Source organism: Chanos chanos, chromosome 11, assembly GCF_902362185.1.
Source record: "Chanos chanos chromosome 11, fChaCha1.1, whole genome shotgun sequence".
Lineage (NCBI taxonomy): Eukaryota > Metazoa > Chordata > Actinopteri > Gonorynchiformes > Chanidae > Chanos > Chanos chanos.
In genome coordinates, this window is record NC_044505.1 from 12,854,708 (window position 1) to 12,867,429 (window position 12,722).

Here is a 12,722-nt window from a genome sequence, read left to right on the forward strand (position 1 = left end):
AGGTTCCACCAAGATTTGAACTCAGATCGCTGGATTCAAAGTCCAGAGTGCTAACCATTACACCATGGAACCACTTACAACTTATTCACACCAACAGTGAGCATTTTTCATGTTAAGTCCATGGACAGCCATAAACATACCCGCAGGCTGAGGAAGAAATCTAGACATCTGAGTGTGCAGTCTTGGCGTCCTCCGTGCTGCCTCTGTGTTGCCATACCATATTTGCCACTTCCTCCAGAGAGTCTTGCACTGCATCATAGTTGTCCAATAGTGCTTTTATGGTGCCTGTTTATGCAGTCCAGCTTGTTGGATACGGGGGTTTTCAGGCCTCCAGCTGGTGGTGGAACGGAGAGAGAGGCATAGATGGTGTGAGAGATGTATAGGCGTTTCAGAGAAGATGAAATCAAATCATGGATGTCATGGACTAGGGTGAGGGCATTCCGGACAATGGCACAGTCTGTGCCAACCTCCTGAAGGATCAGGTTCCGACTGTGACTGACACCGCGGATGGAGAGGGCCCTATCTTTGGTTTTTTTTTGCCACACCAGACAGTTTGCCATGAAGGACAGACATCCTGCTGTAGGTCTGCCCCCTCATGTCACCAATCTTGAAACCGCACCTGGCTGAGATGTCCAAGACTGTGTGTGTGATGGACTCAGTATCGGCTCTTGGGCAAGCATAGAGGCCAATGAAGTCCTTGTGTACTTCAAAACAGTCCGACACCCAGTGGATGGAACGAGACAGCTGTTCGTGGCCTGCAATGTCCCGTGTCTCATCAAGTATTATGGCGTACATCAGAGTCCCCTTGTTGTTGGTGAGTAAACTGGACAAGCTTTCTCTGTATATTTTGTTCAGTGAGTTCATTTATTATGTTGTGTGATGTTTATTTGGAGGCGGAAATGAATACTTTCAATTCATTGCTTTGCTCACTCGCTAATGACAGTAGTTGACTGAAATTATTTTCCTTGTCAGTGTGCCTCTGTAATGTCCCCTGATTCACAGTTGCATTGAAATATTGACAAGACACCAGAAGGAAACGCTTCGGCAGACCAAGCTTAGACTATATGCTGCACAGAGTTCTCCCTTCGTACTAGCCTACATCTAAACTGAGGGCACTTTTAGAGCTGTATGGGCCTATTAATTGTGCATAATGCGAGTACAACAGTTTTCAACTTAGTCTTTTAATGTCATTACACAGGGTAAAGAGAAGCTTCACCCACTAACAGAGAAGATAGTGCTGAACAGTGCTGGGAAGAGGAGCAGTGATTGGAGCCCTTACTGTCTAAAATGACAAATTTATTCAATTTCCCAAAAGACATTTCTCGTTTGTGTCTCTTGTTTTGACCATTATTTGCAGACATTAGAAAATGTCATTAAACATCAACCGCAACTACTGCAAACTTCCAGGAACTGTTTTTTTTTTTTTTAAAGAGTGAACTGTTGCACAGTGATAAACACACATGGATAATATGTCATTCACACAAAAGTACTGTACTGTGGTTACAACTGAACTGTAACAGTGTCTAGGTCATTACCCTGTGTTTGTATTGTCTGCATATGTAGTCAAAGCAGCCTGTGTCTGGACACAAAGGTAGTGCTAACTTGTCGAATTCAGCAAACAGAGTGACTGGATGGTTAGTTAGGTTTGTATAGAAAAACAAATGTTACAGAATAAATGCAGACATAGGTTATGACAACTCTTCACTGTTTGCCATGCTAAACATCCAAGTGTGGTTGCTGACATGCAATTCCGAAAATCAACAAAATACATTGCACAGCCAGTGTAAGCTTCTCCCTTCTTCTTAAACATAATCACTTTACGTACCTTGTGATCTAGACATAAGATTGGTTGGTGGTATGGAGTGACATCACAACCAGGAGTCAAACATTAATCCTAAAACAATGTGGACTGGGCTGTCTATGAGCTCCCTCACATATGAGCGAGAATATGTTTTTGCTTATTCTCATCCAGAGCGTATATGGTTCAGCTAAGGAATGGTAATGGTTTAACGGAGCAGACATGGGAACCATGAACTGGGTCTCAGAAATGTTTTTTATTAATTCTTGGCACCACCCCGTAACTTCCACAATACATGGCAGTACATCAGGCTGGTGATTGACAGATAATTCTCATATCATGACCCTTCAGTCACTCTTTTGTATAAGAGAAAAAGAAATAAAAACACACTGAAGGAAAAAAAAACACAGTTCTCTGTACATATGACAGAACGCTCTCACTCATTACATAAGGACTAGACTAATACAAAACTATTAAAGGAATATGTACTCGCTCAAATCAAGAGATCTCTCCTTCTCTAACATCGACATGTTTACGGCCACGTTGTAAGAGTTGACAGGCCAAGACCCAGTTGCAGGCCCAGTAGGGGAAAAAAAAAAAAAAAAAAAAAAAAAATCAGGTTTATTAGAAAAATCAAGCGACCTCAGAATGGCTGGTCCAGGGTCAAAACCAAAAGGTTCACAGAGCAAACAAATCCAATACGTAAAGCAAAAGGTCGGTCAGAATTAATTCAATCAAAGTCAAAGCCAGTAATCCACAAGGCTACAAATCCATATTGGCAGTCAAAAAACCCCAAAAACTAATTTCCAACCCCAAAGGCAGGACCTCACGAGGACAGGCACAGGGAATAACAGGCACAATCCCGCAAAGAACAGGTACAAACACAAGACTTAAATGCACAGAACAATTAACAGCAGAGACAGACTATTGGATGAGACAAACCAGGTAATAACAGGGATCAGGTGGGGGGTGGGGACAGGAGTACACAGGAACAAACAGAAGCACATGGCAGTACCAAAACACAAACAAAAAGCACAAGGCATGACAATACACAGAATGGCCAGCAGGGCGGCCAAATTCCCCAGTCCTGGCAGAAGTACTGACACACTCAGTGATTATGGATCTGGAGCTGGTCTCTTTCTTTGCCTGGATTTTTAAAACTGGTTTGTAACTGGTCTCTGTCTGGTTACATTGGTGAAATTGCTTTGTAATTTATCTCATTCTATGGGCAGTTTGTAACTGGTGTCTTTTGACACATAATGCTAGAACGATAACCTGCAGGAGAATACACAACAGCCCCAGACACACTGCAGCCAGTCCGTAGAATCTGTTAACTGAAGTGAGAATGAGAGAGTTCTGAATATTTGTCATTTTTAATCACATTTTTTTCTTCCTTTGAAACATAATGTGAGTGAAGAACAGGGGAGAGAGGATGTGTCAGAATGTGAGACAGAGAAAGCAGGTAAAGCAGGCAAACTATTTAGGGTGAGGAAGATGATAGGCTTGATATCCTTCCTTTTTAATTATCCTCTCAAGGTAATTCTGTCTTCTGTCTTGTCCAGTCTCACTAACACCCCACTCCTGGCCTGTCATTTTTTTTTTTTTTTTGGTGAAATACTTTGAACAGATTTGCACCATTGCTAACGTAAACTATAAATACGCTAGTGTTCTCAGAACTTTTCCTTTTACGATCTTCTTTTATGATCCTTATTGTTTGGGACTGGTTTAGTACATTAAAAGATGAACTACAAGTCAGAATCTTTCTGCTACCATCTGTGGTGTTTGTGTGAAAAAACAAAAAACAAAAACAAAAACCAACAAAAAAGACAAGAAAAAGTTTCTGCCGTGTTCCAACAGACAGTTTCAGTGTTCAAAACACCTCTTGTCATACATCATTCGGTGAATCCAGATCGTGACTCTCATGCCTTTTGAATCTGGATTGGGAAGGTCTAAATGTAGCGCGTGTGAAAGAGCAAAGGGCTGTACTACAAGGCGAGGTAACTGGCTTATTCCGGCAACTTCTGGTTAAGTTAACTCGGAGTAAGTGGTAAACCTCCTAATAGAAGAGCTCTATGGCTTTGTTTTCCTCGGAGAATGAAGCCATAGGGCTCCTCTATTAGGACGTTTACTACTCATTCTGTGTTAACTTAACCAGAAGTTACCTTTACCTCACTACAGGCCCCTGGTCAGGAGATGGTAAGTTTGGTCGACAGAGCGTATGCTGACTCTTTGTCCGCTCCATCGTTTTCTGTCAGTGCTGATCAGGCATCTGCTGAGAATAATATCTTTAGATGTACCATTCTAGTCTTGTAATATGTCAAATTAATATCAAATTTGAACCAGTTAGCCCTCAAAGAACTTTAACGTCTTAAACAGGGTACATGACCCAACTTGCGTTTCCTCTGTAGGTCTCTTTTCAACCCATACAGTTTTGACTGACCTCACACGCCGACTCCCCCTGCTGTTCAGTTGTGATATTACAGGAAGAAGTTGCTGACTCTTAAACTATATCACTCTGATGTGAATCATATCCAGAGGAGGGAGCCATATCACAAGGATAACAGAATGACATTGGAGAATCAGATGAGGTAAATTTAATGAAGATTAGCTTTTAAAAATGTGGTACACCAAAGACATTAATATTCGATAAAATATACACTCATCAAACTATTTGTAGTCTCCCATATCTCTCCCGTATCTTAAAGTGTTTTAATTTTAAAATCTCTCATGCGTTTTATGCCAGGGTTATAAATCTTCTGTCTCTCTGTGTAAACTGTGTTAATTTTATTGGTTGGAATCTTCATGTAATTAATTTAAAACACTCTAAAATATCTTTCCGTTTCTCATCTGGATGTTGACCATCACTCTACCAAATGATGTCGCAATCATCAGTCCCATGTATCATTGTTCCTTTAAAATTGCTAAATATTCAACATGCCCACGAAGCAAGGACCGCTTCTCTGTAGACATTCGGAACTACATTACCCGTGATCCCCTTTCACAAACTTTTTCCAGGCCCATACAGGTAGGTGTTTTGTCTTAAACACAAAGCCAATACATACTGAATTCACTCACTTGGAACTTTAATAGGAAAGATGATTTATAATAAATTGTATTATGCAGAAATAACATATTCATATCCATGGTTTTACAACAAAAACATTATACAGTTTTCATGGAAGTTTGTCATTATTAATCTGTCCACTCTGTCTCTGTCTCCGTTTCTCTCTCTCTCTCTTTCTCTCCCTGTCTTTCTCCCTGTGTGTGTGTGTGTATGTATTTGTGTGAGTATGTGTGTGTGTGTGTGTTTGTGTGCTCACTCTTATTATTATGACATCAGTCAGTTGACTATTCCTATCTCACATATCCGATAGAACCTATGGTTGCAGTCTCGATCTCTCCAGTTGTCCAATGGTCCAGATTTATGGTCAATAGCAACACAGTCCTGATTTCCTGTATAACTATCAGGCTGACCCTTAAGCCAGTACCTGAAACAACACAGAGAATGAACGTCTCTATAAGAATAACAGTATTTCTGATATATTCACTTCTGTATGGAAAAAAGTGACTAAATATCTGATGACTGGAATTAAATGCAGTGATCTGTTACCCAGTGGTCAGTGCTGTGCCGTCCACCCATTTCCACATCCCCTCTGTGACATCATCAGTCAGACCAATCCAGATATCGTCTTCACTTCCCAGGCGAAAGACAAACTCCTTTTCAGATGACACGTATTGTGTTAGTATATTATGAAAGCTCATCAGTTTCGTATAATAATTGACCCCCCCCCCCCTCCCTTTGCCATAAGTGTCACCTGTTCCTCTCTGTTGTTTATGATCACCAGGTCTGCTCCTCTGTCTCTGCAGTCCTGTCTGCTCTCACTCCATGTCTTTTTGTCAGTAGAGATGTAGTAAACACTGGAGCTGAAGTACCTCCATCCTGTTTTGGTTTAGGGGGTTGAAAAATGGCACATGTCACAGCCTAGAACTGAAAAAAAACATATCTTTCTTTCTCTTTCTCTTTCTCTCTCTCTTTCTCTCTCTTGCTCACTCTGCAGATGATGATTTTTCTAAAGGTGGATTCAAAAGTAACTTTCAATTATACAACTTGTGTGTACTTTTAAAGCACTCTCCCATTATGAGTGTCGTCATTCGTAACTTGGTCAGTTCTCTTCTCTGAGCCATTGTCTCAACACAGAATTGCCTACATTACAGGACATTACAATGTCATCATTATGTAAAAAGTACTGCTCACCTAGGAGACGCAGTACTTGATTCAGGTCATCTATCTCCTTCTGTTTCTTATTAATTACATCGGTTTGTAACTGGTGTCTGGTGACACTCAGCACTATGATTGTAAGCAACAGGAGAACACACAGCAGACCCAGACACACTGCAGTCAGTCTGTAATGTCTGTCCCTGGCACTGCTGAGTCCTGGGGGGAAAGGGTTTTAAATGGATGTGTAATTTCGATGTTTACTGTGGATATGTTACAGTAATATTGTTAAGGTACTGCCCTTTTTAATATTGTTGTAAAAGATGTGTACATCTATGGTTAAGCAAACAAATGTGTACTGTTATTGTTTTCTTTGTGTGTGTGTGTTTGTGTGTGTGTGAGCGAGAGAGAGACACACACACACACACACACACACACACACACACACACACAGACACACACAGAGAGAGAGAGAGAGAGAGAGAGAGAGAGAGAGAGATAGAGAGAGAGAGTGAGAGACAGAGACATAGACAGAGACAGAGACAGGTAAAGACAAACTCAGATGTTCAGAAATTACCTGGGTTATGGATGTCTAAATGTTCCTTTGGTGTCAGTCTGGGTTGAAATGATTGTAGGGTTTTCTCACTGGTCCATAACTTTCCATAAGTGTCCCCAATTTTATCTTTATCAGACTTGCTGTCCTCAATAACACCTGTATCGACATACAGTATATGTCATCACTCAACTCCGTTCTGTTCTGCTGAATCACGTTGATGTTACAGAGGAGTGAGTGTGTACCAGCTCTGATGAGTTTATCAGAACTCTACAGTCTCCAGTTCTCTGTGTAAGAGGCTACACACAGCACTGTTTAACCACCAAAAAGACCATAACCCCACACTAGAACACCACACCCTCCAGTTCTCCGTCTGACCTGTTGCATTTGACACAGTATAAATTATTCCTAATGAGGGCCTAAAACACACTAATGAGAACACACAATCAACATGTTATATATGTTATGAGATCTTACATTGACAAAGCTGAATTAAAATAGCGTTAGAAATATGTCAAACAACTTTTCAAACTATAACTTTGATATTCCAACAATAAAGTTTGAAATTTTTAGACAATGATGATCCTTAAGTTCTACTTTTGACATTAAAAGAACAATGTCTAACAATGTTTAGAAGAGCTGCTGAGACCTATGCGTGGAAAACTAGGCCCCATGTACAGTCTCAGTTATTCTTAATGTTTTAATGTTACTGGATAAATCCACAACCTCATAGAGTTAAATAAGCCTTGTCTTTATATTTATTGAACACAGATCCTAAAGGTATAATTGAGAACATGTAAAACGTCAGACAGAATAGCAGTAAAGGGTTTATATTTAATAAACTTGTCTTGTCTTTACTACTTGGTCTTTTGTGATATAACAGCTGAAATCCTTAAACCCAAAGTTCAATACACTGATAAAACATAAGTATTGAAACTTAGAACTTTCAGCATTTCATGCATGGACATTTAGTGTTGTGGTAAGAGCCGAGCTAAGATTTTAACCAATAGGGATACAGGACATCTCTCATGACCATATATGCAAATACTGACAATGACTGAAGTTTGAAAGTTTCAATTCATCTGAGTATCAGATTAACAGCACCCCAGGAACTTAAGGTCTTAGGACATCACATTGCTACTACCTCATCTGAAACATACATCACAAATAAAGTAGTGTGATGAAATGACACAACAGATTTCACTTTATTATCATTTCAACACAGGATATGTGTCACTGGCTAAATACTAATTGATTGCTTAAATTCAAAATAGGTGTGTGTGTGTGTGTGTGTGTGTGTGTGTGTGTGTGTGTGAGAGAGAGAGAGAGAGAGAGAGAGAGAGAGAGAAAGAGAAAGAAAGATGGGGAAAGAGAATAATTACCTGAGCTCTGAGGGTCTGGTTTTCTTCCGGATGTTTCTGTTCTGTGAGCTGAGATGATGTCCATATTCATGTAAACATCATCATGAAAACTCATACTCTTAACTTTTTCAGAGTTTTTTGTCCTCCGCGTCATTTTGACATAAAGGTCCTCAGTCGACTCCATTCTGTCTTACAGACTAATGCTGATGATACAGTAAATTATACATCCACTCAGTGCTCCACAACTGTCTCTGTGACTTTGTCACACAGAGAACACAAAGCATCAATAACAACCTTTATAAATGTCGTGAAGCAGACGTTGCGTTGTGGTTAGAAAACCTCGAGTTATTCATATCTCCATTTCACCACGGCAACAGCGGTACGCTCAGACCTCAGGAAGTCACATGACTACCGAAGCATCGGAAGGCAATGCTTGATGGACATCAGTGAATATCAGAGTGTCACGTTACTTCTCACAGAAATAATTCTGTTGAAGATGATACACAACAAGTTACATAACACTATACAATAGCGAAAAGACACCTAGACTCTCCTCTGTCACGTTTTAAAAGTTTTCCAAGAATTTTCACCTCTCTAACCTCATGCTGTGTCCTGTTGGCTGTTACGACAATTAACTTCCTGGCAAAACACAGTCTCTAATATATTTCAGTGATAATTACCTAGATGTATGGCTGCTTTCAGATGTTTACCAGGACACCCGTTGATGTACTACATGAGGAAACTGGGGGATGAGAAAACTGCACTGACATTTGTATCCCCAGTCAACTCCACGCTGTCCTATTGACTAATACTGATGATACAGTGAAATATCAATCAGCTCTGATGAGTTTGTCTGTGCTCTACAACCTGAAACTATCTGTGTGACTCTGTGTTAGTAGATGACTAAAATGAGACCACCCCCGGGATCATAGGCCATGGACATGTAATTAGAAGCACGTGATTGTGTATGATCAGAAATTATATTAGGAGAATCAGATCATTGTCTTCGGATGTCATTTTAAAATCTATTATTACTGCTGTAATCATTTGATACAAAGATTATTGATTATTTTCCAGTTTTAAATGTTCTCATTGCTTGTTTTTTAAGTAGGTGATGACACTAGAAGAAGCCACAGGGAGGAAGCCTCGTCTATCGCCTGTGGTTGACGAGTGAACATGCATTTACACATAACTTTGCACCATTCTTCCTGTTGTTCTCTCCTTTGTATTTTCAATAAGCGTTCATCTAGCATGGGGTGTGTACACGATCTGTGAATTTTTTTCCAATTTTGTTTTAGAATCCTATTCTTTTATGCAAAGTTTTAATCACGCAGAATCTCCAAACCACCAATAATGACCTTTATTAACGACTTTTAGTAGACAGTGATGTGGGAATGTCACAAGTTAGGTCTCCACGTCACCACGGCAGCAGCGGCCACATGACTACCGAAGTATCAGAAGATAATGTTTTATACAGTCAAGTTTCAGTGAACATGAGAAAATCGTCCCAGTTCTCACTGATATAACTCTGCTGAAGAAGAAGATGCACCATTAGGCACAAGGCAGAAGAAATATAACCTATTTAGCTTTCCCTTGATTACATTTATGATTTCGCAAAGATTTTTCATCCAAAAAGTGTGTGCCACTTTTTCTGCCATAATTATTCATTGAAAAATGTTCCACTATTGACTTATGAAGCCGTTTTACTAATATATTTTTGTGATAACCATCTCATTGCAAGGCCCTATCCAAACTGCTTGGTAAAAAACTTCTCTGTGTTGCCACGGTGTTCAGTTGTGGAACTCCAGGAAAAATCTGACAACTGAGAACATCTCGGACAGGGGTTTTCAACCTATGGGGTCATTTTGATAAGTGTGAGAGATTTGACTTCTGCCTCAAGAAAGAGTGACCTGGTGTAAATTTAACTGAATAGTACTTGGAGTCCTGACTCTGATGGAGTGTGAGTGATTTGAATCTGGGTGTTGTTAAACGTTGTGCAAAAGCCTGGAAATCCCCTGTCATTCCTTAGGAGCTTATGGAGGGGGTTGTTTTCAGTTTGTAAGTTGATTCAGCCACTCTTTCTTGTAAGAGAAAATGAAAAAGATACAAAAACACGCGAAAGGGATCTCTTAAATGAAGTGAGAACGAGAGACTTCTGAACGGATATAAACTTCAATAGTTTTCAATGTTTGTTTTGACAGTGACATTAATAGGGTATCCTTTTATGTCGATATTGTGTCTTGGCTAAATACAAATGTATGTGTGTGGCTGAAAGCAAAAAAGAAAATGTGCGTGCAAGTGTTAAGCTTCTTTGTGTTGGTGTGTGTGTCTGCATTGCTGTGGAATATAAGACAACAAACAAGCAAAATGATTTTAATATACCATCATATATGCTCATTTTAATTAGATTTGTTCTGCCAATGAATGATTAGATTTGTAACTGAAATCACACACTAAAACTCAGCTTCATCAGATTCACCTCATCTCATCATTATATTTTTATTACATACTGTATACAGCTTTATATTACATACTGAAATCACATGCCCTTCTCAGTGCTGTATTAACATTCTATGAACTACATTACCCATGAGCCTCCATTCTAATTTTTTACCAGAGCTGTTTCTGCACAATGTAGGACCGCGCAAACATAACATGATCTCATTTCTTCAAAAAGACACCTTCATAAGAAATAAACTGTTACTATGACTTCAGTATTAGGACTTATAACTTAATTGTCTTCTCACAGATACAGAGTGTCTGCAACTGGCACTCTAGGTCTCTCCAGCTCTCCAGAGAATCACCAGATTCATGGTCAATACCGACACAGTCCTGATCTCCATTATGACTGTCAGGCTGACCCTCACTCCAGTACCTGAAACAACGCAGAGAACCGGTGTTTCTCATACATCTCTGATACTCATGTAAATCTGCGTATAGAGGGAAAATACTAACTAAATATCTGATGATCTGAGTTAAACGCAGAGATTTTTACCCAGTGGTCAGAGCTGTGCCGTCCACCCATTTCCACATCCCCTCTGTGACGTCATCAGTCAGACCAATCCATGAGCTTTGAATACTTCTCAGGCTTAAGACAAACTCCTGTTCAAGTGACACATGTAATGTTAATATATTTTTAAAAAATCATCAGTTTCATAATCATATTTGACCCCCACTCTCCCCGTACCTCACCTGTTCCTCTCTGGTGTTTATGATCGCCAGTTCTGCTCCTCTCTCTCTGCAGTCCTGTCTGCTCTCATTCCAGTTTTTCTTTTCAGTAGAGATGTAGTACAGACTGGATTGAAAGTACTTCCATTCTGTTTTGGTTTAAGGTTTTGGAAAATGACATATTGACTGGTGTGCAATTGACAGAAAAAAACATCTCTCCTTTTCTCTTTCTCTCTCTCTCTCTCTCTCTCTCTCTCTCTCTCAAAAATATGTTAAATATTGATATTTGGGAAAATATCAATATTCAGTTGATAAATCTTTACCTCACAAAACCTGCAAAAACTGTTGCTAAGCACCACAACCTCCTTCATTACATCCCTACATAGCAGAGGCTTACGTTAACAATAAGAGAGGCAATCCATGCATACCCTCTTTGATTGTATGGTCACTGTTCACTGTTTTTCACGCTGTTTGGCTATAATGCACTATGGAGAAGTCCTTTGGGCTGAAGGTGAACCAGAGAGTAAAATAAAATAATGTCTCACCTAAATGTTATCAGATTCAAGAGAATTACATCCTTATTTTATTTACTGCACCTCTGATGCTCAGAAAACACCTTAATATTATAAACTTGATATGTGTGTGTGTGGCCTTTATAATAATAATAATGATAATAATAATATAATATTTAGAGCCCAATATCACTATTTATAGTCTCAAAGGGCTTTCCACATCTATATTTAAGTCAAATCAAAATTATATTACCCATAAGTTATAGAGAATAGATAAGTCTTTAGTCTGGTTTTAAAGGTATGGAGAGAGTTTGCCTCCATAATTTCTGTAGGTAAAGCATTCCAGAGGAAGGGAGAGGCTCGGTTGCCAGCAGACTTCTTTTTAACTCTTGGAACGACAAATAGTCCAGAAACTTGAAAGCGCAGGGTATGGGGGGGGGGTTATAGGGTGTACTTAAGTCAGATAGGACCTTAAAATCTGCCCTTGCATGAATTGGGAGCCAGTGAAGGGGAGCCAGGACAGGTGTAATGTGATCAAACTTTCTTGTTCTGGTCAGAATTCTGGCAGCAGCATTCTGGACCAGCTGAAGACTACAGAGTACAGAACACTGCAGTGATTGGTTTCTGCATCAGCCATACTTAGAAAGGGCCTAATTTTAGCAATATTACGGAGGTGAGAAAAGGCAGTTTTGGTTGTGTTTTTGATATGAGTGACTAGTGAGAGACTAGAGACAAGAATCTGAGTATCATCAGCATAACAATGGAAGTTAATGTTGTAACTACGAATAATGTCACCCAAAGGGAGCATGTAAATAGAGAACAGAAGAGGGCCAAGGAACACCATAGTTAAGCTCAAACTATATCATAGTTTGTCTCTACTTTTCTGCCCCCTTGCCAATCAGAGCTCAGTTGGACTGTCTCAGAGTGGCTAATCACCTTGTTACCCGATTATTGCGTACACAAGTCCTATTTATTTCCACATTGTGTCAGTGTATATCTACATATATATCCCTGTGTTTTCTTGTGTGTTTTGCAAAATCTGTCTCATTCTGATTGTACTAATTAAACTGTGCCTTGATAGCCTCGATAGCCCTATTAACCCTCTTAGCCTTCC

The 12,722-nt window shown here is 39.6% G+C and overlaps 1 non-coding gene across 1 annotated transcript; it reads right to left on the reverse strand.

The window, feature by feature from the left end:
- trnaq-uug (transfer RNA glutamine (anticodon UUG)) lies at positions 1 to 72 on the reverse strand. Its single transcript has one exon. It is a non-coding gene; the product is annotated as a tRNA-Gln (tRNA).
- Positions 73 to 12,722: the final 12,650 nt, after the last annotated feature.